The sequence below is a fragment of the Lepisosteus platostomus genome, chromosome 16 (genome assembly GCF_059453375.1).
Source record: "Lepisosteus platostomus isolate fLepPlt1 chromosome 16, fLepPlt1.hap1, whole genome shotgun sequence".
Taxonomy (NCBI): domain Eukaryota; kingdom Metazoa; phylum Chordata; class Actinopteri; order Semionotiformes; family Lepisosteidae; genus Lepisosteus; species Lepisosteus platostomus.
This window is the reverse complement of record NC_142626.1, coordinates 10,309,646-10,335,298: the sequence shown is the minus strand read 5'-3', so window position 1 is coordinate 10,335,298 and position 25,653 is coordinate 10,309,646. Positions and strand designations below refer to the sequence as shown.

The following is a 25,653-nucleotide window of genomic DNA, read 5'->3' as shown; positions in this document are numbered from 1 at the left end:
AAAGACGTTTACTGTAAGTCTTTCTACGACAGACCAAGTGTCGGTCAACCAATCATGTACCGAGGTACCCCGCGTCATCTTGCATCATGATGCGCGACGCCGTAGCCAATTACCTCAGGTACGTGTCTGTACCGCGCACTTTGAATGGCTGCATCTGTACTGAAGTCTGAAACAGAATATGAGAAAAGGAGATTATTAATATTACAGAATTACTCTAGGCTGATGGCAATATCACTGTCATAACACTTCTCCTGTCATTTTGACTCTCTACTTTGACTCTCTACTTTGGATGAGTCGTTGCTGCGCTCTTGGGGTAATTTTGGTCAGCTGGCCCCTCCTGGGATGGTTCACCACTGTTCCATGTTTTCGCCATTTGTGGATAATGGCTCTCACTGTGGTTCGCTGGAGTCCCAAAGCTTTAGAAATGGCTTTGTAACCTTTTCCAAACTGATAAATCTCAATTACTCTGTTTCTCATTTGTTCCCATAATTTCTTTGGATCGCAGTATGATGTCTAGCTTTTGAGGATCTTTTGGCCTACTTCACTTTGTCAGGCAGGTCCTATTTAAGTGATTTCTTGATTGAGAACAGGTGTGGCAGTAATCAGGCCTGGGTGTAGCTAGAGAAATTGAACTCAGCTATCCAAAGATGTGATAAACCACAGTTGATTTATGTTTTAACAGGGGGAGCAATCACTTTTTCACACAGGGCCATGTGGGTTTGGATTTTTTTTCCCTTAATAATAAAAACCTTCATTTAAAAACTGCATTTTGTGTTTCCTTGTGTTATCTTTGTCTAAAACTTCAATTTGTTTGACGATCTGAAACATTTCAGTGTGACAAACATGAAAAAAAAAAAGAAATCAGGAAGGGGTCAAACACTTTTTCACACCACTGTATATACAGTATATATTTTATTGAAGTTCAGTTTGTTTGTGTGCCTCTTCAGCCTGGACTCCTGTGACGGTCACTGCCACTGCCACTGAAATGCTCTGGGATCCCAGTCCGACGGGTAGTTGCAAGATAGATCAGGAGGTTAGGAGCTTTTCCAGCTTTCTGTTGGTACCAGCTGAGGCGATCATTATTGTACACTGCAGGACTGGTCTTACAGCTAACAGTGACTGTCTGTCCTGGAGCAGTCAATATTGTAGGAGCGTGGGTCACAAAAATCTGTCCACTAGATTCTGAAAATGAAGAAAACATTGCAAAAAGTGGGAAAGTATTGAAAATACCAATTTATTCTGTAAATCAGTAATACATTATATGATAGACATACAGTATGAAAACAGAATAAATTAATAAGATATTTATTATGATGCTTTAATATTTTTTTATTTTTAAATTAACATAAATCTTGATTTCTTCTTCACATAATACAAAAATGTTTTAAATTCTATAAAATATCCAAACCCATTCCTACCCTGATCAGTGATGAGGAGTGTCCAGATAAATATGATGAAGAAAGTCATTGTTCCTGTGGGTTCTGTTACCATGAAGCGCAGCTCTCAGTCTGGAAGTGTTAAACTCACAAGGCTATAAACACTCCCAGAAGTGTCTTCTATGCAAATTATCTTTCTGGGTTAGGCTGCACTAGTAGCCAGTCAGTGCTAGAAAAACAGGCTTGGTGCTGCGTGATGTGACAGAGCAAGATGAGCAGTTTAACATTAACACTCCCAGGACAGCAGGACTAGACAGAAAGCAGCTTTATCAGGAGCAGAGGATTATACACAATCAGCTGAGTCCAACTTGAATGGAGTGGAGTGTGGAGAGTCTGGTTAAAGCAGTACTTGGTTTTGTGTGTTCAGGTACAGCAGGATCAATAGTTGAACTAAAAACGTATTTTACAGAGACTGAAGCATGCAAATGCACATATTAAAAACAGTCATGCAACCCACATTTTATATAAGTTTACACTGTCACAAATCTACTTATCAGCTATGTCCGCATTTCACCCAACATAGCTGGAATGGGGTGGAGTGCAGAAAATCTGGTTAAAACTGCACTTGGCTCTGTTTGTTCAGATGCAGCACAATTACTAACTGCACTGACTTAAACACTCTTAATACTTTTGGGGCAATACAAGAGAGGCAAAATGTTCAGTTCAGATCTGACAAAATACCTTGTTATATGTTTGTGGTCCCATGGGACATTCCTCACAGTGTTGAAGGAAAGACATGTTTTATCTATGGGGCTGGAGAGACACTGAAAACTTATTTTAATGTTCATGGGGAGTGTGCTCTCTCTTTGCATGACAGTCTTCTGTTCTTCTATATAACCGACAGTTGAAGGGGTCAGTCCTCTTTCTCAATTGTGTCTGTATTAAAACCTCAAACATTCAGACCCTCAGGTCTAAAGTTTCCAACTCCCTCCCTCTCCTCTTTCTATTCTCTCTTTATTTTTGTATCCAGGTTCCCAACTGGGGGGTAAGTGAAGCTCACTTCTCCAACATCAGGATTCAGGGCCAACATGAACAGTTTAGCATGAACACTCCCAGGACAGCAGGACTAGACAGAGAGCAGCTTTATAAGGAGCAGAGGATGAGATACAATCGGCCGAGCCCTTACTCCACTCAACACAGGTGGAATGGAGTAGAGAGTGGAGAGACTGGTTGAAACTGCCTTGCTAAGATATAGCAGGATAATTAATACCCAGTGAGTTTTAAAGGTTAAACGCACTACAGGAATTAAAACAAAAATTGAACCCAACTTTTTATTGAAGTAATTTTTTTATAGCAGAGGTTGAAATGTAGAAATGCACAGTTACAATGTGTTATGCGCCCTGATAAACCATCATATATTTAAGAATGATGTGTGTAATTATATTAATTCATTTTGGCATCTTTTACTAAAATCTGTTCTCTAGATCTTCTATACCTGGAATACCTGGAGTAGTGGTAGCAGTAGTTAGAACTCTTCTTAATCCTCATCTTCAGTCAATGTTACAGCTCTGCTTAGTGTGGGATTATAGGCACTGTAGCACTGGTGCTATGTATTTACTTGTACAAGCAGGCGCTGGAAGTGTTCCTCATACTGTGATAATTGAATAAACTTAACAATATGAATACTGAAGATTAATGGTGTATCTTACTCTAACCCTTGCTAATCATTGACTTTTAACTTCATGTACTGTAAGGGGTATACAGTATGATCACCAGCTATAATTCCAATGCATGCATATTTTGGACGAGTTGATCAGTATCATAGCATAGTCCTTTACATTAAAGAGATCATAGTAATGACTATGCAGTGGGTGTAAAGCCATGGATTCAGCAATTATTCATGATTATCATTGAAAAGTATTAGTGTGAATACATTCTGTTCACCCTGGGACTTTGGTGTCATTTTATTCTCAAAGTCCTTCTTATTGATCCTCTTGTGTATGTTTGTAACCAGCACTGGGGAAGTTAGACAACAGTTGTTAAAAACAATTAATTAGTGAATGAATTAAATTAATTACATTATATTAAATGAAAGGTGAGATTCACTTTACAAAACATCTTTTTGTTTCTGGGTTCATTCTATCCCACAGTCTGCACCCCAAGAAACCCTCAGAGATGATTCAGGTCAGGTACATGGGAATAAGCATTGAATATCTGTGTATTGAAAAGACAGAATAAAATCAGAATAAAATTTGAAAAAAAGTAAATTTTTGAAAATCTAAATTTTAAAAAATAAAGTTGCTTCATGAAACTCTGAAAAGTAAATAGGGAGCAGAAACTTTTTTGTCACATCGATTTATCAGCACAGCTCTTTTCCCGAGACAAGAAAGAAGAAAGTGAAGCTCCACTGGAACCCAGAGGTGAAGATTTGAAAATTGGGGAGGGGGGTTTAGGGAAAAATCAAAGCATGGTTTGAAACAGGGATGACCAACATCCACCCCGAACACAAGCTCCATGGCTTGGTAACCCAGACATTTAAGTTTCAAGGAGACTTTTTGCGGAGCAGCAGCAGCAAAGAGAGGACATTAGTTAGCCAATATGATAAAAATGACTTCTTTTTTGTTTTTTGTTTAGCACATTTGAACATTTTCAAAAACTGTCCAATCCCTAGTTTGTCAGGCATTTTTTTTCGCCGTGGGAGTGCTCCCACTTGTGCTGGTTTTAGTGCCTGCTGCCAGGACCCCAGCGCTTTGTCACTAAAATTGGGTTTCCAATAATGTGGAAGTGAACTCTTGTTTTCATGTCTACTATAACAGACATACTGTAATCTCCCTTGCTTTTAACCAAGCATATCATAATTTCTAAGAATGAAAATGATTTAAACTATGTGACACTATCATTCAACGAGAGCACAAAATATCACAAGGATCCTGCAGAGTGCAACAAAGACAGCAAAAAAAAGCCTATGCAATTGATTTGATTGACAGTTATTTATCAGTCAGCGCATTGATATTCCTTTATCACACAGTAAAATGTCAAAATTCCTTCCAGGGTGTGCGTATATCAGAGAATATAACACAGCTTCAAAAGTGTGTCAGCCAATTAGATTTCAGGACCGGAACTATCTTTCTTATAATTAGAATTAAGGTGCAATTAAAGATTTCTAATAATCTTTGTGTACCTTGACCATATAACCTGGTGCCTGCCTGTGTAAATACTCTACATAGGAATGTAGCTAAAAAGCTTGTTATCCTTATGATCTCAGCCTAAGAATGACCTGGTGGTTTTCACATGTGGGAAAGTAAGAGAGATGACTTTGTCTTCTGGATAACGATCCTTCCTACAACAGAGGCGATCTAAACTCCCATGATGGATGTCCACTGCTAGTGCCTGGATGTCTAGTTGAGAGCCATAGGTACATCTGGATCTGATCTTTAAAGTCACAGGGCACGTTCAATCACCCAAAGGAAGATCCACCGATGAGTGACCTTTAAGGTGGGCCCTAGTGGTATACCTGATGGCATCTCAGACAATCACCAACTTCTGATGCGATACTACAAAACTGTAACTCAAGTCATTTTCCATTGGTTAACTCACTGACTCAATCTCTTCATCTAAACTGGCAAACTGAATTTTCAACCATGGGACTGCAAGCAGTCTGAGTCAGGACTTAAACTTTTCTCAGAGAAGCCAGGCTGAGAGAGTGTGTCAGTAAAGTGCAGAATTCCAAGATATTCTTCCTGAAACAGAAGAAATATTCTGTTTGTAAACCCAACGCTATCTTCGACGATCAACAAAATCAGACAGCTAGACTCTTTGTCGACATCCAGAATATCCAAGCACACACTGAATAAAAACTATAACACGGAATGACCTAAGTTCCTCTGTTGCCTACCTTGCAGATATCTAGAGGAAAAACTGTGCACAAACTGCTTTAAAAGACCAAAGTAAAATATCATTATTCACATCATAATTCTCAAGAGGTGTGCTATTATTCCAAACACACATTTGATGTTTAGTTCATGATAGTTAATGCATATTCACTTGTGTCTGAGAATATGAATATGATTTAGTTTTACGAGACTGATACAACCTACGAGCTAGACTGTAAAACATTATCATCTCTGCATATTTTAACTCTGAAATTATTAACTCTTTTCTTTGTAATCCCCTTGTAATCAGTCATTCATATCACAGCAGATCATTTCTCAGATGTATTTTGTTACGCTTGTTTGTTATGCACGTATTGATAATACTGTATTAATAAACTGTATGTTGTTTATTCGGAATTCCTGCATGAGACTGTAAATTATGATGTTTGATTGGTTTCTAAAAGTCGTCAAATTGTCACGGGAGCTGGTCCTGACTCCCAGGTAGTGCGTACTTTAGACCCTATGCAGACGCTATAATCCGGAAGTGACTGGAATAAGACCTCAAGGGAAACACAGCAAGAGCAGGACGGGATGACAGACGGGGGGGCGTGACGGCTGTGATCTGATGACAAGTCCTAAGGCAGTCCAAAGGGGAAATCGGGTCACAGTCCAGGGTCCAGGAGCTGGGAGATCCAATCCGAGACAGACAAGATTAAAACCGGAATGGGATCTGGAACAGGAATAGTGACAGGGATTCAGGAGGATAAAAACAGTAATGAGGCCAGGTGCTCCGAGCCCTGGACTCAGCAGGTCAGGATGCCTGATGAAGCCTATGCCGTTGGGTCCCTCCATGATCCGCTGGTATGCGGGCTTCTGGGCGTACGTATTCCAATGCAGAGCGTGGAATAGTGGGAGTGCCAGGCTTTAAATAATAACAAGGAAAACATGGACAGCTGCACATAATGAACTAAAATAGGAAAGGGTCGGAGCGCCCTTTAGAGGAGGGATGACGATCGTGACACAAATCCTCTTGCAATTTGCTGTTACAATTTCTAATTGTAACAGCAAATGAAAACCCCCATCTCCACCAGTGTGTATCCCACCATGTGCCCGGTGCTTTGCAGGATAAGCTCTGGGCCACAGAAGCCCTAAATTGGACAAGCAATTATTGAAAGAGTTGTGATATGATGTGAAAAAGGTACAACGAAGGCCTGTTTACTTCTATTCTTTAACCTGTCACAATATATTGGTTTGGTTATTATCAGTTTTTACTTCAACATGAGAAAAATATTTTATTTCCCTTCATCTTTTCCTCAGCACAGACATATCTGTATGATCCTACAATTTAAATCTAAATGAATATTATAATATTTTAATTTCCAAGTTGTTGAGAACAGCTCTACTTGCCACCATTTCAGACTACTTCTAAACAAAAAGCTGAGCTCCTCCATGGGCTATGTCCTGTGTCTGTAACAAACAGTTCTTTCCGGACCCTATGCGTACGACACAATCCGACGGAGTGGGGAAACACTGGGAAACGTCATGCAGGAATACGGGGCTGAAGACAGGGGGTCGTGTCCAAGTTGCGCTGGTGCACGGGGGAGGTGTGGCCGAGGCGAACAATCCCAAAGAGTAATCCTTAGAGTATCCAAAAACACACGAGAAAGTCCAAAACCAGAAGATCCATTAGAAGAAGGAATTAAAAACCATGAAGGCCGGGTCGGAACCGGCGGACGGGGAACAGGAACGGGAACAGGAACAGAGATTAAAACCTTAACGGGACCAGGCGCTTCCAGGTCCCGGACTCGCACGATATGGAAATCAGATGCAGAGCCCGGATGAGCGTCAGCGCCTGGCTTTTAAGGTGGGCTGGGAATAGGGAGCAGGTGCATAGAATAAAGTCTTAAGTGAAAGGGCTGGAGCACCCTTAAGGAGGGGGAACTATAATCGTGACAGTGTCATTACTTTCAGCCTCAGCTTCAGGTCGCAGCTGACCTGCTGAGGGAGTTATTTCTATGTGTGTAACACTGGAGGGAGAGACAGCTATTATTGAGCTCATGGTAACTCTGACAGTAACAATCTGTTGCATCTTCAGCCTGGCATCTTCGATACCAGGCTAGTCTGTGCTTGGAGTCATAAACTTACACTGCTGTTCACCGGATTACGAAATAAAAAAATCAAACAGCATATGGTAAAATATTTGGAACAATTCATTTAACACTTATTTACATAATCTAAACTTTCAGTGTTTTTTTTTGTTTTACACTTAATAATTAATTATTAGCACTTTAACTATACTGATTTCAGCACAAATGCTTCATTTGTGAACTGAGATAGATGAGTCAAACATCCTCTTATAGTTTGTAACATGTTTTTATGTTCTTCTGACTGTATCTAGAAGGAGCTGTTGTTATTTAACACTATACAGGCACTTACAGTAGCTAGTTATCTAGTTACCTGCATTTACATACTAGGAGACACAGTAGTGATACCTTCTGGTGCAGTTTTAGAGTCATTGGCAGGAGCTAAGACTTCTCTGTCTCTGTCTGCAAGTCATGTAATTGAAAGACACTGCTGACTGCTAGTTTACTTTTAGATTATGTTTGTTTCTGTTTGCATACAGTAATCTTGCTGTATCTGAACACAAAGAGACAAGACTGTCAATTCCATGAGGAGTATAGTCTTTGGTCTCTTCTGCCCAAAGTGAAAAAAGACCCTATGCGTAGTGGCGGAACAGGGTTTAGCCCGGGTTCAGCTGTCCAGGAAATGCTATATAGAAACCTATGCCCTCAGGCCACGGAGATGGAGCGACCTGGTGCTAGGCGAGTCTCAAGAAATTCTAAACCTCAATGCTGTGTGAGGAGGAAAGTGTGACCCAGAAATATATAGCCCCAGACAAAGACACAGCGGATGGACAAGCAAAGTACAGGGAACTAGGGACAGGACAGAGTAGGAGCGCCCTCCAGATGTAGAGGGCATGACAATATCAGGACACAATGTTGTGTTGCAGATTTCCCTAGGGGGATTGGAGCTGCCTGACAAGGTCCACCTCCATTTTCATTAATATTTAATTTATACGGCTCTTCTCTTGACACTCAAAGAGCTTTACAGGGAATGGGGACTCCCCTCCACCGCCACCAAAGTGTAGCCTCACCTGGATGATGCAACAGCAGCCAAAGTGTCCCAGGAGGAGGCCATGATGAGTAGAGGACATGGGAAATTTAGGTAGGATGCCAGGGGTAACACCCCTACTCTTTTCAATAAACATGCTGAGATTTTTAATGACCATAGAGAGTCAGCACCTTGTTAAGGTCTCATCCGAAGAACGGCTCCTTTGTACAGTATATGTTGACTGTCACTATACTGGGGCATTAGGACCCACACAGACCACAGAGTTAGCTCCCCCTACTGGTCCAATTATCACCTTTCCAGCAGTAACCTTCTTCTCTTCCGGGAGTTACAGGGTGATATAACTGATATACTGTATCTCAGACTGTGTCTAAGTGTACATAATGTAAACCCAGAGAGCAGTGTGTGCCTAAATGTTTCTGATGTAAACCCAGAGATCAGTATTTGTATGATCTTAGAGCTTAGAGTTGACAATGCTAATGGTGGTGCCCACTACGTTCAAAACTGGCCAATAAACTTCAATAGCTAGTTAACTATAGTATAAGTGGAACGATGGTTTGTGACATAGAGTCCCTAGTTGGCAATAGGAAACTGTGGAGAGACTGTAGATATAGGACTAAGCCACTTGGGGTCGCAAGTGAAGGGTTGACAGGGGTGGATGAGGTTCTCAGCTGAGTGTGGTCAGCAGAGTAAGGCTGATGAATCTCTAAAGAGGTCTGAGGCACAGCCCTTTATAAACATGCTCTTTTCACGACAATGATAGACAGAGTCAGTCTGGACATGAGTATTTTTGACAGCTTCTGTGTTGAAAGCACTAAAAATCAATTATGCAATCTCACGTTTTAGAGAATTCAGCCCTTAGCCAGCCAAGGGAAGACAGATCGAACCTCTGTCTGAGTCATAAACTGTGCAGCCCTAATTAAACAAAAAGCCTGTATTTACTGTAAGTGTTTAGCTTAAGTAAAATGTGATTTTAAGTAATAGCTGTTTATTAATATTCCAATAGCTGTAGAATATGAAATACAAACTGTGTATTTACAAACTTCAGTCTCTGTTAAACATGGTATCACCTCCACCAGTAATGTGTCTAAACACACAGAGCCAAGTGCTGATTTAACCAAACTCTCAACACCCCAATCCATTCATGCTATGCTGAATGGAAAAAGGTCTCAGCTGATTGTGTCTCATTCTCGTTTCCTTATAGAGCTGCTCTCTGTCTAGTCCTGCGGTTCTGGGAGTGTTCATGCTAAACTGTTAATCTTTTTCTGTCACAACAAACACCACCAAGCCTGTGTTTCCAGCACTGACTGGCTACAAGTGCTGCTAAAGCCAGGAAGACAATTTGCATAGAAAAGACACTTTGCATTGGCAGTACATGCTCTGGGAGTGTTTATAGCCCTGTGAGTTTAACACTTCAAGACTGAGAGCTGCCCTTCAGGGAAACACAACCCACAGCAACAATGACCTTCATCACTATTTTCATCTGGACACTCCTAGTCTCTGCTCGAGGTAGGAATGGGTCTGAAATATTTGATGAACGTAGTTTACAACTATAGGTAAAAATGAAATGTTTTGTATAAAACAGGAAATCAATTAAATTTTTAATGATATTTACTACTTTCTCATTTGCAGAATCCAGAGGACAGGTAACTGTGACTCAGACTCCAGCAATGAAATCTGTTCTCCCTGGACAGACAGTCACTGTGAACTGTAAGACCAGTGCAGCACTATACAATAACAGATTCCTAGCCTGGTACCAAAAGAAAGTTGGAGAAACTAATAAATTCCTGATTTATGCAGCAACTATGTCAGACTGGGATCCCAGAGCGTTTCAGTGGCAGTGGATCTGGGACTGACTTCACTCTGACCATCACAGGAGTCCAGGCTGTTATTAATACTATAGTAATATCTTCGGTAAAGGCTTTTATGCATAAAATATTTCTGCATCATTAAAATATTTATGATAAAGGTAGGTTGTGCACTTTTGTCCAACTGAGCAATCGTACTTTCATAAAATATACCAACTTCTTAATGACTGATGATTAACATGCTGTAATACACAGTTTAAATTTAAAAGCTTAAATGCTGTACATGAGAGGTTAAGCTGTATTGGCTCCACCTGGCGGTTTTACAAGGTGATTCCGGATACTTTCCGGCATGACGTTAAATGATGCGATACACCGGGTGATACCGCGTTTTGATGCGACACGCCACCGAGGTATACCACGAAATACCCCACCCGTTTTGAATGGCTGCATCTGTATATTCTCATGTACGGTTAGAATGTGTTCATTGTCTTCCAATGAAAGACAAGTTCCTTTTCGCCGAAGTCGGGAGACATTAGAAGCTTGCCACACCCGGACTGTTAAACCAACGCATTAGCACGGTAAAGCTATCCCATTGAGGAGCCGGGCAATAATTGTTGCGTTCCTTGATTTTCTGATCTGCAAGGCCATTTGGCTGCAGCGAATGTGAATTCTGTCTGGCATTGCCAGATTGTGAAAAAATAAAAGTATTTAAATCAAGATATGGGTATACAGGTACAGACTTCAAGCTGCACCACTGAATCGCTTTGGTAAGGAGACGGACTGTGGCCAAATCATGAAGACTCTCTCACACCAAATAATGAAGATGAAAAGAAACGGGAAGTCAACACGAGACATTGTACAGTATTTGCGTTAGTCTGACATCGATAAGAAGAGTGCGCAGAAGGCTTGGATGGAGATACAAAAAAAACAACACATGCCCCATTATAAGGGTAAAAAACAAAGAGGAAAGACTCAAACAAGTGCTCCAATGGATTGAACAGGGGGAGACATTTCATGATGTACTTTTCACCGATGAAACAACAGTTGCTCTGGAACAGTTTTCAACAATGTCATTTTGTAAAAAGGGGAGAGATGTGGATTGTTGACCGGGGCGGGAGACATTCGGGAATGTGAGTCTGATAAAGAAGGAATAAAAGCATTTTATTAAAAACGCATTTGCGTTTGTCTGGGTGCTGACAAAGTAAAAAACAGTTACTTTTTGACAATGAAAAACTGTGTGTGTCTCTGTCTCTCTCGTGTTTCGAAATCCTGTGGCTTTTGAAATTTACTGGGGGTGGACCACATCGGTAAATTTCGATGGGTCCAGAGGCAAAAGTGCCATGCTTTGCAATCTCCGAGAAACCATTAGTAGCATGGTGAATCGGAGAATCTCAACACTTACTTTGTGCGACTGGAAAAGAATTTGTGATCGAATCAACGAAATACTTCGAAGAAGGAGGCGCTCTTTTCCCCTAGTCTAACAGTATGTCCAGAAACAAAACATTCCTGTTAAACAAGAGGAATGTAAAAAACAAAATGGTACAAAAGTAAAAAAAACAATTTCTTTTTGACAGTGAAAACCGGTGTGTGTGTGTCTCTCTCTCTCTGCTGGCGCATGGGTGTGGTGGGGTGCTGTGCCAGCCGTACAAAAAATTAAAGTGTCCCTTTCCATTCAATGGGTGTCTGAGTCGCTGTGTTCCAATGTCATCGAGCTAAAGCCAGCACAAAGCAAGAACTGATCAATGCGATTTACAAATTCTGGGAGAAATAACTGACCGAACAAAATTGCAACCATTTTATTAACAGGCTGTTTCGTGTTCTTCCTAGGATTGTTGAGTGGGGCGGGGCGGGGCGGGGGGGGACATTCGGGAATGTGAGTCTGATTAAGAATGAATAAAGCATTTTATTTAAAACGCGTTTGCGTTTGTCTGGGTGCTGACAAATTAAAAAACAATTACTTTTTGACAATGAAAAGCTGTGTCTCTCTCTCTCCGCTGGCATTTGTAATTTAATTAATTAATTGCTTACACTAATATAGCACTTTATCTGGACACTCCACTCAAAGCGTAATCATTTTTATTTTTAAATACATTTTAGCAAAGTCATGTACCATAAAAGTATGGTAATTAATACTTTCGCTGGAGTTTAAATAAAGTCGATGTTTTCTCTTTTTGGCTAGACTTTACTATCTAGCCATGAGATAAACAATAGTTTGTCATTAAACAACTTTATGTTTATTAATCTTCCTTGTTATGCACAGTGAGAATGATAATGTAATGAGAATTAATTTAATCACAGAGTGCTCATAAATTGTGCTAGGAAGAAAACAGATAGGTGTTCTGAAAGGTCACATATAAACAGGTTTTCAATGGAAAGAATGATAGTGTAACGATGACGGACACAAAAACTCAGACTTGCGGAGTTAAAACCTGCCTTTCTTTTCTTCTCTGTCACCCACCGCCTGCCTGCCGGCTGTCCCGCGCCCCACCCAGAGAGATCTCTTTGATTAAATTAATTCCCATTACATTACCATTCCCACTGTGCATAACAAGGAAGATTAATAAACAGAAGGTTGTTTAATGACAATCTATTGTATATCTCATGGCAATAAAGTCAAGTCTACCCTAAAAAAAGTCAAGTCTAAGTGTCACATGCTACTATTTGTGGATGAACATAGTCATACTGTTACATATTTCTTTAGATATGTGATTGCATGTTTTTTTTAAATCCCTGGCGGGACCGGGCATCCATAAGAATCAAGTTAAAGGTTTCATTGCGCTTTGACAGAAACCAAAGAGAAAAGAGAACAACTTTTTGTTTAAGAGAAGAGTCACAGGATGGGCTGGATTTGAACAAACAATTTCTGGTTTACAAGGCAGGAACATAGACCACAGTACCACCAGCAAAGGTCACATGAGAAGCAGTGAAACAGCCCTACACATACAGAATCAACAGACGTTGTACAGCATGTACTACTGCGTTGCAGTATATGAATATAATTATATCGTTATTAATTTCTTTAGATACGCGATTCCATATTATATTAGCAGAAAAGCTTAGAACTACCACTTTTTATACCTGCTATTTCACATGTTAGTTAAAGACTTCGATGCTTAAAATGTTTAGGGAGAAATGGAATACTGGTGTGTATTTTTTCTTTAAAGTACCGATTCCTGGAATCTGAGTGGCTGACACCCTTCCGAAGTGGTACCATAATCTCTGGTATACGGAAAAGAAAGCGTAGATAAAAAAGCTTGGATTCTCATGTATCTTATACAAGTATCTTTTAATACAGTCTTTGCTGTGCTCTTGAGGATCCTTGTGATATTTTGCGCTCTGGTTGAATGATGCGTTGCAGTTTAAATAATTTTCGTTGTTAGACATTATGAAACGTTCTGTTAAAAGCAAGGGAGTTTTTATTATTGTTATTGTTGTTATCAAAAATGACTTAGAATCGATCATGTTGTGATATTTTGAAATAAAAAAGTCAATTGATTGTCCATAATATTGCTATTCTATCTTTTCGAAGAAATGTTTGTTAAAAGAGAAGTCCAGCACCAGCTGGATTTGAACACACAACCCAACAGTTAGTAGGCAGGCATGTAGACCAGTAGACTACAAGGGAAGTCACATGAAAAGAGAAGCGAAACAGCCCTACACAGCCCTGTCACAGTACACTAATCATATCGTTATTAAATTCTTTAGATATGCGATTCCATATTATATTCCCTTTTAATCAAATTCTAAAAGTATGCTTGTTGAATCCGGTATCTCTTTAGTTAAAGACTTCGATGCTTAAAATGTTTAGGGAGAAATGGAATACTGGTGTGTAGTTTTTCTTTAAAGTACCAAGACCAGCCATATACTGTATATTTATGTTCCAAAATTAATATCGTTTATGGCCTTCACACACGTTACAGTATGCTCCTATTCTTTTTATGCTCAGCTACTAAGATTTCCCTTCAGTGGTTAAATTCAATATCTACAACGGGCACAGTAAAGACGTTTACTGTAAGTCTTTCTACGACAGACCAAGTGTCGGTCAACCAATCATGTACCGAGGTACCCCGCGTCATCTTGCATCATGATGCGCGACGCCGTAGCCAATTACCTCAGGTACGTGTCTGTACCGCGCACTTTGAATGGCTGCATCTGTACTGAAGTCTGAAACAGAATATGAGAAAAGGAGATTATTAATATTACAGAATTACTCTAGGCTGATGGCAATATCACTGTCATAACACTTCTCCTGTCATTTTGACTCTCTACTTTGACTCTCTACTTTGGATGAGTCGTTGCTGCGCTCTTGGGGTAATTTTGGTCAGCTGGCCCCTCCTGGGATGGTTCACCACTGTTCCATGTTTTCGCCATTTGTGGATAATGGCTCTCACTGTGGTTCGCTGGAGTCCCAAAGCTTAAGAAATGGCTTTATAACCTTTTCCAAACTGATAAATCTCAATTACTCTGTTTCTCATTTGTTCCCATAATTTCTTTGGATCGCAGTATGATGTCTAGCTTTTGAGGATCTTTTGGCCTACTTCACTTTGTCAGGCAGGTCCTATTTAAGTGATTTCTTGATTGAGAACAGGTGTGGCAGTAATCAGGCCTGGGTGTAGCTAGAGAAATTGAACTCAGCTATCCAAAGATGTGATAAACCACAGTTGATTTATGTTTTAACAGGGGGAGCAATCACTTTTTCACACAGGGCCATGTGGGTTTGGATTTTTTTTCCCTTAATAATAAAAACCTTCATTTAAAAACTGCATTTTGTGTTTCCTTGTGTTATCTTTGTCTAAAACTTCAATTTGTTTGACGATCTGAAACATTTCAGTGTGACAAACATGAAAAAAAAAAAGAAATCAGGAAGGGGTCAAACACTTTTTCACACCACTGTATATACAGTATATATTTTATTGAAGTTCAGTTTGTTTGTGTGCCTCTTCAGCCTGGACTCCTGTGACGGTCACTGCCACTGCCACTGAAATGCTCTGGGATCCCAGTCCGACGGGTAGTTGCAAGATAGATCAGGAGGTTAGGAGCTTTTCCAGCTTTCTGTTGGTACCAGCTGAGGCGATCATTATTGTACACTGCAGGACTGGTCTTACAGCTAACAGTGACTGTCTGTCCTGGAGCAGTCAATATTGTAGGAGCGTGGGTCACAAAAATCTGTCCACTAGATTCTGAAAATGAAGAAAACATTGCAAAAAGTGGGAAAGTATTGAAAATACCAATTTATTCTGTAAATCAGTAATACATTATATGATAGACATACAGTATGAAAACAGAATAAATTAATAAGATATTTATTATGATGCTTTAATATTTTTTTATTTTTAAATTAACATAAATCTTGATTTCTTCTTCACATAATACAAAAATGTTTTAAATTCTATAAAATATCCAAACCCATTCCTACCCTGATCAGTGATGAGGAGTGTCCAGATAAATATGATGAAGAAAGTCATTGTTCCTGTGGGTTCTGTTACCATGAAGCGCAGCTCTCAGTCTGGAAGTGTTAAACTCACAAGGCTATAAACACTCCCAGAAGTGTCTTCTATGCAAATTATCTTTCTGGGTTAGGCTGCACTAGTAGCCAGTCAGTGCTAGAAAAACAGGCTTGGTGCTGCGTGATGTGACAGAGCAAGATGAGCAGTTTAACATTAACACTCCCAGGACAGCAGGACTAGACAGAAAGCAGCTTTATCAGGAGCAGAGGATTATACACAATCAGCTGAGTCCAACTTGAATGGAGTGGAGTGTGGAGAGTCTGGTTAAAGCAGTACTTGGTTTTGTGTGTTCAGGTACAGCAGGATCAATAGTTGAACTAAAAACGTATTTTACAGAGACTGAAGCATGCAAATGCACATATTAAAAACAGTCATGCAACCCACATTTTATATAAGTTTACACTGTCACAAATCTACTTATCAGCTATGTCCGCATTTCACCCAACATAGCTGGAATGGGGTGGAGTGCAGAAAATCTGGTTAAAACTGCACTTGGCTCTGTTTGTTCAGATGCAGCACAATTACTAACTGCACTGACTTAAACACTCTTAATACTTTTGGGGCAATACAAGAGAGGCAAAATGTTCAGTTCAGATCTGACAAAATACCTTGTTATATGTTTGTGGTCCCATGGGACATTCCTCACAGTGTTGAAGGAAAGACATGTTTTATCTATGGGGCTGGAGAGACACTGAAAACTTATTTTAATGTTCATGGGGAGTGTGCTCTCTCTTTGCATGACAGTCTTCTGTTCTTCTATATAACCGACAGTTGAAGGGGTCAGTCCTCTTTCTCAATTGTGTCTGTATTAAAACCTCAAACATTCAGACCCTCAGGTCTAAAGTTTCCAACTCCCTCCCTCTCCTCTTTCTATTCTCTCTTTATTTTTGTATCCAGGTTCCCAACTGGGGGGTAAGTGAAGCTCACTTCTCCAACATCAGGATTCAGGGCCAACATGAACAGTTTAGCATGAACACTCCCAGGACAGCAGGACTAGACAGAGAGCAGCTTTATAAGGAGCAGAGGATGAGATACAATCGGCCGAGCCCTTACTCCACTCAACACAGGTGGAATGGAGTAGAGAGTGGAGAGACTGGTTGAAACTGCCTTGCTAAGATATAGCAGGATAATTAATACCCAGTGAGTTTTAAAGGTTAAACGCACTACAGGAATTAAAACAAAAATTGAACCCAACTTTTTATTGAAGTAATTTTTTTATAGCAGAGGTTGAAATGTAGAAATGCACAGTTACAATGTGTTATGCGCCCTGATAAACCATCATATATTTAAGAATGATGTGTGTAATTATATTAATTCATTTTGGCATCTTTTACTAAAATCTGTTCTCTAGATCTTCTATACCTGGAATACCTGGAGTAGTGGTAGCAGTAGTTAGAACTCTTCTTAATCCTCATCTTCAGTCAATGTTACAGCTCTGCTTAGTGTGGGATTATAGGCACTGTAGCACTGGTGCTATGTATTTACTTGTACAAGCAGGCGCTGGAAGTGTTCCTCATACTGTGATAATTGAATAAACTTAACAATATGAATACTGAAGATTAATGGTGTATCTTACTCTAACCCTTGCTAATCATTGACTTTTAACTTCATGTACTGTAAGGGGTATACAGTATGATCACCAGCTATAATTCCAATGCATGCATATTTTGGACGAGTTGATCAGTATCATAGCATAGTCCTTTACATTAAAGAGATCATAGTAATGACTATGCAGTGGGTGTAAAGCCATGGATTCAGCAATTATTCATGATTATCATTGAAAAGTATTAGTGTGAATACATTCTGTTCACCCTGGGCCTTTGGTGTCATTTTATTCTCAAAGTCCTTCTTATTGATCCTCTTGTGTATGTTTGTAACCAGCACTGGGGAAGTTAGACAACAGTTGTTAAAAACAATTAATTAGTGAATGAATTAAATTAATTACATTATATTAAATGAAAGGTGAGATTCACTTTACAAAACATCTTTTTGTTTCTGGGTTCATTCTATCCCACAGTCTGCACCCCAAGAAACCCTCAGAGATGATTCAGGTCAGGTACATGGGAATAAGCATTGAATATCTGTGTATTGAAAAGACAGAATAAAATCAGAATAAAATTTGAAAAAAAGTAAATTTTTGAAAATCTAAATTTTAAAAAATAAAGTTGCTTCATGAAACTCTGAAAAGTAAATAGGGAGCAGAAACTTGTTTGTCACATCGATTTATCAGCACAGCTCTTTTCCCGAGACAAGAAAGAAGAAAGTGAAGCTCCACTGGAACCCAGAGGTGAAGATTTGAAAATTGGGGAGGGGGGTTTAGGGAAAAATCAAAGCATGGTTTGAAACAGGGATGACCAACATCCACCCCGAACACAAGCTCCATGGCTTGGTAACCCAGACATTTAAGTTTCAAGGAGACTTTTTGCGGAGCAGCAGCAGCAAAGAGAGGACATTAGTTAGCCAATATGATAAAAATGACTTCTTTTTTGTTTTTTGTTTAGCACATTTGAACATTTTCAAAAACTGTCCAATCCCTAGTTTGTCAGGCATTTTTTTTCGCCGTGGGAGTGCTCCCACTTGTGCTGGTTTTAGTGCCTGCTGCCAGGACCCCAGCGCTTTGTCACTAAAATTGGGTTTCCAATAATGTGGAAGTGAACTCTTGTTTTCATGTCTACTATAACAGACATACTGTAATCTCCCTTGCTTTTAACCAAGCATATCATAATTTCTAAGAATGAAAATGATTTAAACTATGTGACACTATCATTCAACGAGAGCACAAAATATCACAAGGATCCTGCAGAGTGCAACAAAGACAGCAAAAAAAAGCCTATGCAATTGATTTGATTGACAGTTATTTATCAGTCAGCGCATTGATATTCCTTTATCACACAGTAAAATGTCAAAATTCCTTCCAGGGTGTGCGTATATCAGAGAATATAACACAGCTTCAAAAGTGTGTCAGCCAATTAGATTTCAGGACCGGAACTATCTTTCTTAGAATTAGAATTAAGGTGCAATTAAAGATTTCTAATAATCTTTGTGTACCTTGACCATATAACCTGGTGCCTGCCTGTGTAAATACTCTACATAGGAATGTAGCTAAAAAGCTTGTTATCCTTATGATCTCAGCCTAAGAATGACCTGGTGGTTTTCACATGTGGGAAAGTAAGAGAGATGACTTTGTCTTCTGGATAACGATCCTTCCTACAACAGAGGCGATCTAAACTCCCATGATGGATGTCCACTGCTAGTGCCTGGATGTCTAGTTGAGAGCCATAGGTACATCTGGATCTGATCTTTAAAGTCACAGGGCACGTTCAATCACCCAAAGGAAGATCCACCGATGAGTGACCTTTAAGGTGGGCCCTAGTGGTATACCTGATGGCATCTCAGACAATCACCAACTTCTGATGCGATACTACAAAACTGTAACTCAAGTCATTTTCCATTGGTTAACTCACTGACTCAATCTCTTCATCTAAACTGGCAAACTGAATTTTCAACCATGGGACTGCAAGCAGTCCGAGTCAGGACTTAAACTTTTCTCAGAGAAGCCAGGCTGAGAGAGTGTGTCAGTAAAGTGCAGAATTCCAAGATATTCTTCCTGAAACAGAAGAAATATTCTGTTTGTAAACCCAACGCGAACTTCGATGATCAACAAAATCAGACAGCTAGACTCTTTGTCGACATCCAGAATATCCAAGCACACACTGAATAAAAACTATAACACGGAATGACCTAAGTTCCTCTGTTGCCTACCTTGCAGATATCTAGAGGAAAAACTGTGCACAAACTGCTTTAAAAGACCAAAGTAAAATATCATTATTCACATCATAATTCTCAAGAGGTGTGCTATTATTCCAAACACACATTTGATGTTTAGTTCATGATAGTTAATGCATATTCACTTGTGTCTGAGAATATGAATATGATTTAGTTTTACGAGACTGATACAACCTACGAGCTAGACTGTAAAACATTATCATCTCTGCATATTTTAACTCTGAAATTATTAACTCTTTTCTTTGTAATCCCCTTGTAATCAGTCATTCATATCACAGCAGATCATTTCTCAGATGTATTTTGTTACGCTTGTTTGTTATGCACGTATTGATAATACTGTATTAATAAACTGTATGTTGTTTATTCGGAATTCCTGCATGAGACTGTAAATTATGATGTTTGATTGGTTTCTAAAAGTCGTCAAATTGTCACGGGAGCTGGTCCTGACTCCCAGGTAGTGCGTACTTTAGACCCTATGCAGACGCTATAATCCGGAAGTGACTGGAATAAGACCTCAAGGGAAACACAGCAAGAGCAGGACGGGATGACAGACGGGGGGGCGTGACGGCTGTGATCTGATGACAAGTCCTAAGGCAGTCCAAAGGGGAAATCGGGTCACAGTCCAGGGTCCAGGAGCTGGGAGATCCAATCCGAGACAGACAAGATTAAAACTGGAATGGGATCTGGAACAGGAATAGTGACAGGGATTCAGGAGGATAAAAACAGTAATGAGGCCAGGTGCTCCGAGCCCTGGACTCAGCAGGTCAGGATGCCTGATGAAGCCTATGCCGTTGGGTCCCTCCATGATCCGCTGGTATGTGGGCTTCTGGGCGTACGTATTCCAATGCAGAGCGTGGAATAGTGGGAGTGCCAGGCTTTAAATAATAACAAGGAAAACATGGACAGCTGCACATAATGAACTAAAATAGGAAAGGGTCGGAGCGCCCTTTAGAGGAGGGATGACGATTGTGACACAAATCCTCTTGCAATTTGCTGTTACAATTTCTAATTGTAACAGCAAATGAAAACCCCCTTCTCCACCAGTGTGTATCCCACCATGTGCCCGGTGCTTTGCAGGATAAGCTCTGGGCCACAGAAGCCCTAAATTGGACAAGCAATTATTGAAAGAGTTGTGATATGATGTGAAAAAGGTACAACGAAGGCCTGTTTACTTCTATTCTTTAACCTGTCACAATATATTGGTTTGGTTATTATCAGTTTTTACTTCAACATGAGAAAAATATTTTATTTCCCTTCATCTTTTCCTCAGCACAGACATATCTGTATGATCCTACAATTTAAATCTAAATGAATATTATAATATTTTAATTTCCAAGTTGTTGAGAACAGCTCTACTTGCCACCATTTCAGACTACTTCTAAACAAAAAGCTGAGCTCCTCCATGGGCTATGTCCTGTGTCTGTAACGAACAGTTCTTTCCGGACCCTATGCGTACGACACAATCCGACGGAGTGGGGAAACACTGGGAAACGTCATGCAGGAATACGGGGCTGAAGACAGGGGGTCGTGTCCAAGTTGCGCTGGTGCACGGGGGAGGTGTGGCCGAGGCGAACAATCCCAAAGAGTAATCCTTAGAGTATCCAAAAATACACGAGAAAGTCCAAAACCAGAAGATCCATTAGAAGAAGGAATTAAAAACCATGAAGGCCGGGTCGGAACCGGCGGACCAGGCGCTTCCAGGTCCCGGACTCGCATGATATGGAAATCAGATGCAGAGCCCGGATGAGCGTCAGCGCCTGGCTTTTAAGGTGGGCTGGGAATAGGGAGCAGGTGCATAGAATAAAGTCTTAAGTGAAAGGGCTGGAGCACCCTTAAGGAGGGGGAACTATAATCGTGACAGTGTCATTACTTTCAGCCTCAGCTTCAGGTCGCAGCTGACCTGCTGAGGGAGTTATTTCTATGTGTGTAACACTGGAGGGAGAGACAGCTATTATTGAGCTCATGGTAACTCTGACAGTAACAATCTGTTGCATCTTCAGCCTGGCATCTTCGATACCAGGCTAGTCTGTGCTTGGAGTCATAAACTTACACTGCTGTTCACCGGATTACGAAATAAAAAAATCAAACAGCATATGGTAAAATATTTGGAACAATTCATTTAACACTTATTTACATAATTTAAACTTTCAGTGTTTTTTTTTGTTTTACACTTAATAATTAATTATTAGCACTTTAACTATACTGATTTCAGCACAAATGCTTCATTTGTGAACTGAGATAGATGAGTCAAACATCCTCTTATAGTTTGTAACATGTTTTTATGTTCTTCTGACTGTATCTAGAAGGAGCTGTTGTTATTTAACACTATACAGGCACTTACAGTAGCTAGTTATCTAGTTACCTGCATTTACATACTAGGAGACACAGTAGTGATACCTTCTGGTGCAGTTTTAGAGTCATTGGCAGGAGCTAAGACTTCTCTGTCTCTGTCTGCAAGTCATGTAATTGAAAGACACTGCTGACTGCTAGTTTACTTTTAGATTATGTTTGTTTCTGTTTGCATACAGTAATCTTGCTGTATCTGAACACAAAGAGACAAGACTGTCAATTCCATGAGGAGTATAGTCTTTGGTCTCTTCTGCCCAAAGTGAAAAAAGACCCTATGCGTAGTGGCGGAACAGGGTTTAGCCCGGGTTCAGCTGTCCAGGAAATGCTATATAGAAACCTATGCCCTCAGGCCACGGACATGGAGCGACCTGGTGCTAGGCGAGTCTCAAGAAATTCTAAACCTCAATGCTGTGTGAGGAGGAAAGTGTGACCCAGAAATATATAGCCCCAGACAAAGACACAGCGGATGGACAAGCAAAGTACAGGGAACTAGGGACAGGACAGAGTAGGAGCGCCCTCCAGATGTAGAGGGCATGACAATATCAGGACACAATGTTGTGTTGCAGATTTCCCTAGGGGGATTGGAGCTGCCTGACAAGGTCCACCTCCATTTTCATTAATATTTAATTTATACGGCTCTTCTCTTGACACTCAAAGAGCTTTACAGGGAATGGGGACTCCCCTCCACCGCCACCAAAGTGTAGCCTCACCTGGATGATGCAACAGCAGCCAAAGTGTCCCAGGAGGAGGCCATGATGAGTAGAGGACATGGGAAATTTAGGTAGGATGCCAGGGGTAACACCCCTACTCTTTTCAATAAACATGCTGAGATTTTTAATGACCATAGAGAGTCAGCACCTTGTTAAGGTCTCATCCGAAGAACGGCTCCTTTGTACAGTATATGTTGACTGTCACTATACTGGGGCATTAGGACCCACACAGACCACAGAGTTAGCTCCCCCTACTGGTCCAATTATCACCTTTCCAGCAGTAACCTTCTTCTCTTCCAGGAGTTACAGGGTGATATAACTGATATACTGTATCTCAGACTGTGTCTAAGTGTACATAATGTAAACCCAGAGAGCAGTGTGTGCCTAAATGTTTCTGATGTAAACCCAGAGATCAGTATTTGTATGATCTTAGAGCTTAGAGTTGACAATGCTAATGGTGGTGCCCACTACGTTCAAAACTGGCCAATTAACTTCAATAGTTAGTTAACTATAGTATAAGTGGAACGATGGTTTGTGACATAGAGTCCCTAGTTGGCAATAGGAAACTGTGGAGAGACTGTAGATATAGGACTAAACCACTTGGGGTCGCAAGTGAAGGGTTGACAGGGGTGGATGAGGTTCTCAGCTGAGTGTGGTCAGCAGAGTAAGGCTGATGAATCTCTAAAGAGGTCTGAGGCACAGCCCTTTATAAACATGCTCTTTTCACGACAATGATAGACAGAGTCAGTCTGGACATGAGTATTTTTGACAGCTTCTGTGTTGAAAGCACTAAAAATCAATTATGCAATCTCACGTTTTAGAGAATTCAGCCCTTAGCCAGCCAAGGGAAGACAGATCGAACCTCTGTCTGAGTCATAAACTGTGCAGCCCTAATTAAACAAAAAGCCTGTATTTACTGTAAGTGTTTAGCTTAAGTAAAATGTGATTTTAAGTAATAGCTGTTTATTAATATTCCAATAGCTGTAGAATATGAAATACAAACTGTGTATTTACAAACTTCAGTCTCTGTTAAACATGGTATCACCTCCACCAGTAATGTGTCTAAACACACAGAGCCAAGTGCTGATTTAACCAAACTCTCAACACCCCAATCCATTCATGCTATGCTGAATGGAAAAAGGTCTCAGCTGATTGTGTCTCATTCTCGTTTCCTTATAGAGCTGCTCTCTGTCTAGTCCTGCGGTTCTGGGAGTGTTCATGCTAAACTGTTAATCTTTTTCTGTCACAACAAACACCACCAAGCCTGTGTTTCCAGCACTGACTGGCTACAAGTGCTGCTAAAGCCAGGAAGACAATTTGCATAGAAAAGACACTTTGCATTGGCAGTACATGCTCTGGGAGTGTTTATAGCCCTGTGAGTTTAACACTTCAAGACTGAGAGCTGCCCTTCAGGGAAACACAACCCACAGCAACAATGACCTTCATCACTATTTTCATCTGGACACTCCTAGTCTCTGCTCGAGGTAGGAATGGGTCTGAAATATTTGATGAACGTAGTTTACAACTATAGGTAAAAATGAAATGTTTTGTATAAAACAGGAAATCAATTAAATTTTTAATGATATTTTAATGATATTTACTACTTTCTCATTTGCAGAATCCAGAGGACAGGTAACTGTGACTCAGACTCCAGCAATGAAATCTGTTCTCCCTGGACAGACAGTCACTGTGAACTGTAAGACCAGTGCAGCACTATACAATAACAGATTCCTAGCCTGGTACCAAAAGAAAGTTGGAGAAACTAATAAATTCCTGATTTATGCAGCAACTATGTCAGACTGGGATCCCAGAGCGTTTCAGTGGCAGTGGATCTGGGACTGACTTCACTCTGACCATCACAGGAGTCCAGGCTGTTATTAATACTATAGTAATATCTTCGGTAAAGGCTTTTATGCATAAAATATTTCTGCATCATTAAAATATTTATGATAAAGGTAGGTTGTGCACTTTTGTCCAACTGAGCAATCGTACTTTCATAAAATATACCAACTTCTTAATGACTGATGATTAACATGCTGTAATACACAGTTTAAATTTAAAAGCTTAAATGCTGTACATGAGAGGTTAAGCTGTATTGGCTCCACCTGGCGGTTTTACAAGGTGATTCCGGATACTTTCCGGCATGACGTTAAATGATGCGATACACCGGGTGATACCGCGTTTTGATGCGACACGCCACCGAGGTATACCACGAAATACCCCACCCGTTTTGAATGGCTGCATCTGTATATTCTCATGTACGGTTAGAATGTGTTCATTGTCTTCCAATGAAAGACAAGTTCCTTTTCGCCGAAGTCGGGAGACATTAGAAGCTTGCCACACCCGGACTGTTAAACCAACGCATTAGCACGGTAAAGCTATCCCATTGAGGAGCCGGGCAATAATTGTTGCGTTCCTTGATTTTCTGATCTGCAAGGCCATTTGGCTGCAGCGAATGTGAATTCTGTCTGGCATTGCCAGATTGTGAAAAAATAAAAGTATTTAAATCAAGATATGGGTATACAGGTACAGACTTCAAGCTGCACCACTGAATCGCTTTGGTAAGGAGACGGACTGTGGCCAAATCATGAAGACTCTCTCACACCAAATAATGAAGATGAAAAGAAACGGGAAGTCAACACGAGACATTGTACAGTATTTGCGTTAGTCTGACATCGATAAGAAGAGTGCGCAGAAGGCTTGGATGGAGATACAAAAAAAACAACACATGCCCCATTATAAGGGTAAAAAACAAAGAGGAAAGACTCAAACAAGTGCTCCAATGGATTGAACAGGGGGAGACATTTCATGATGTACTTTTCACCGATGAAACAACAGTTGCTCTGGAACAGTTTTCAACAATGTCATTTTGTAAAAAGGGGAGAGATGTGGATTGTTGACCGGGGCGGGAGACATTCGGGAATGTGAGTCTGATAAAGAAGGAATAAAAGCATTTTATTAAAAACGCATTTGCGTTTGTCTGGGTGCTGACAAAGTAAAAAACAGTTACTTTTTGACAATGAAAAACTGTGTGTGTCTCTGTCTCTCTCGTGTTTCGAAATCCTGTGGCTTTTGAAATTTACTGGGGGTGGACCACATCGGTAAATTTCGATGGG

The 25,653-nt window shown here is 40.3% G+C and overlaps 4 long non-coding RNA genes and 1 pseudogene across 5 annotated transcripts in view; 3 read left to right on the top strand and 2 right to left on the bottom strand.

The window, feature by feature from the left end:
- The window catches only part of LOC148646851 (Ig kappa chain V-III region MOPC 63-like), a 230,652-nt pseudogene that overhangs the window by 78,360 nt on the left and 126,639 nt on the right, over positions 1 to 25,653 (top strand). The gene's annotated exons all lie outside the window — the stretch shown is intronic.
- LOC148646858 (uncharacterized) lies at positions 881 to 1,661 on the bottom strand. The gene is made up of 2 exons (XR_015927627.1): positions 1,419 to 1,661; positions 881 to 1,182 (listed from the first exon to the last, which is right to left on the bottom strand). It is a non-coding gene; the product is annotated as an uncharacterized LOC148646858 (long non-coding RNA).
- LOC148646857 (uncharacterized) lies at positions 9,668 to 11,360 on the top strand. Its single transcript, XR_015927665.1, has 2 exons — positions 9,668 to 9,886; positions 10,010 to 11,360. It is a non-coding gene; the product is annotated as an uncharacterized LOC148646857 (long non-coding RNA).
- Positions 15,064 to 15,844, bottom strand: LOC148646856 (uncharacterized). Its single transcript, XR_015927642.1, has 2 exons — positions 15,602 to 15,844; positions 15,064 to 15,365 (listed from the first exon to the last, which is right to left on the bottom strand). It is a non-coding gene; the product is annotated as an uncharacterized LOC148646856 (long non-coding RNA).
- On the top strand, positions 23,803 to 25,506 carry LOC148646855 (uncharacterized). The gene is made up of 2 exons (XR_015927664.1): positions 23,803 to 24,021; positions 24,156 to 25,506. It is a non-coding gene; the product is annotated as an uncharacterized LOC148646855 (long non-coding RNA).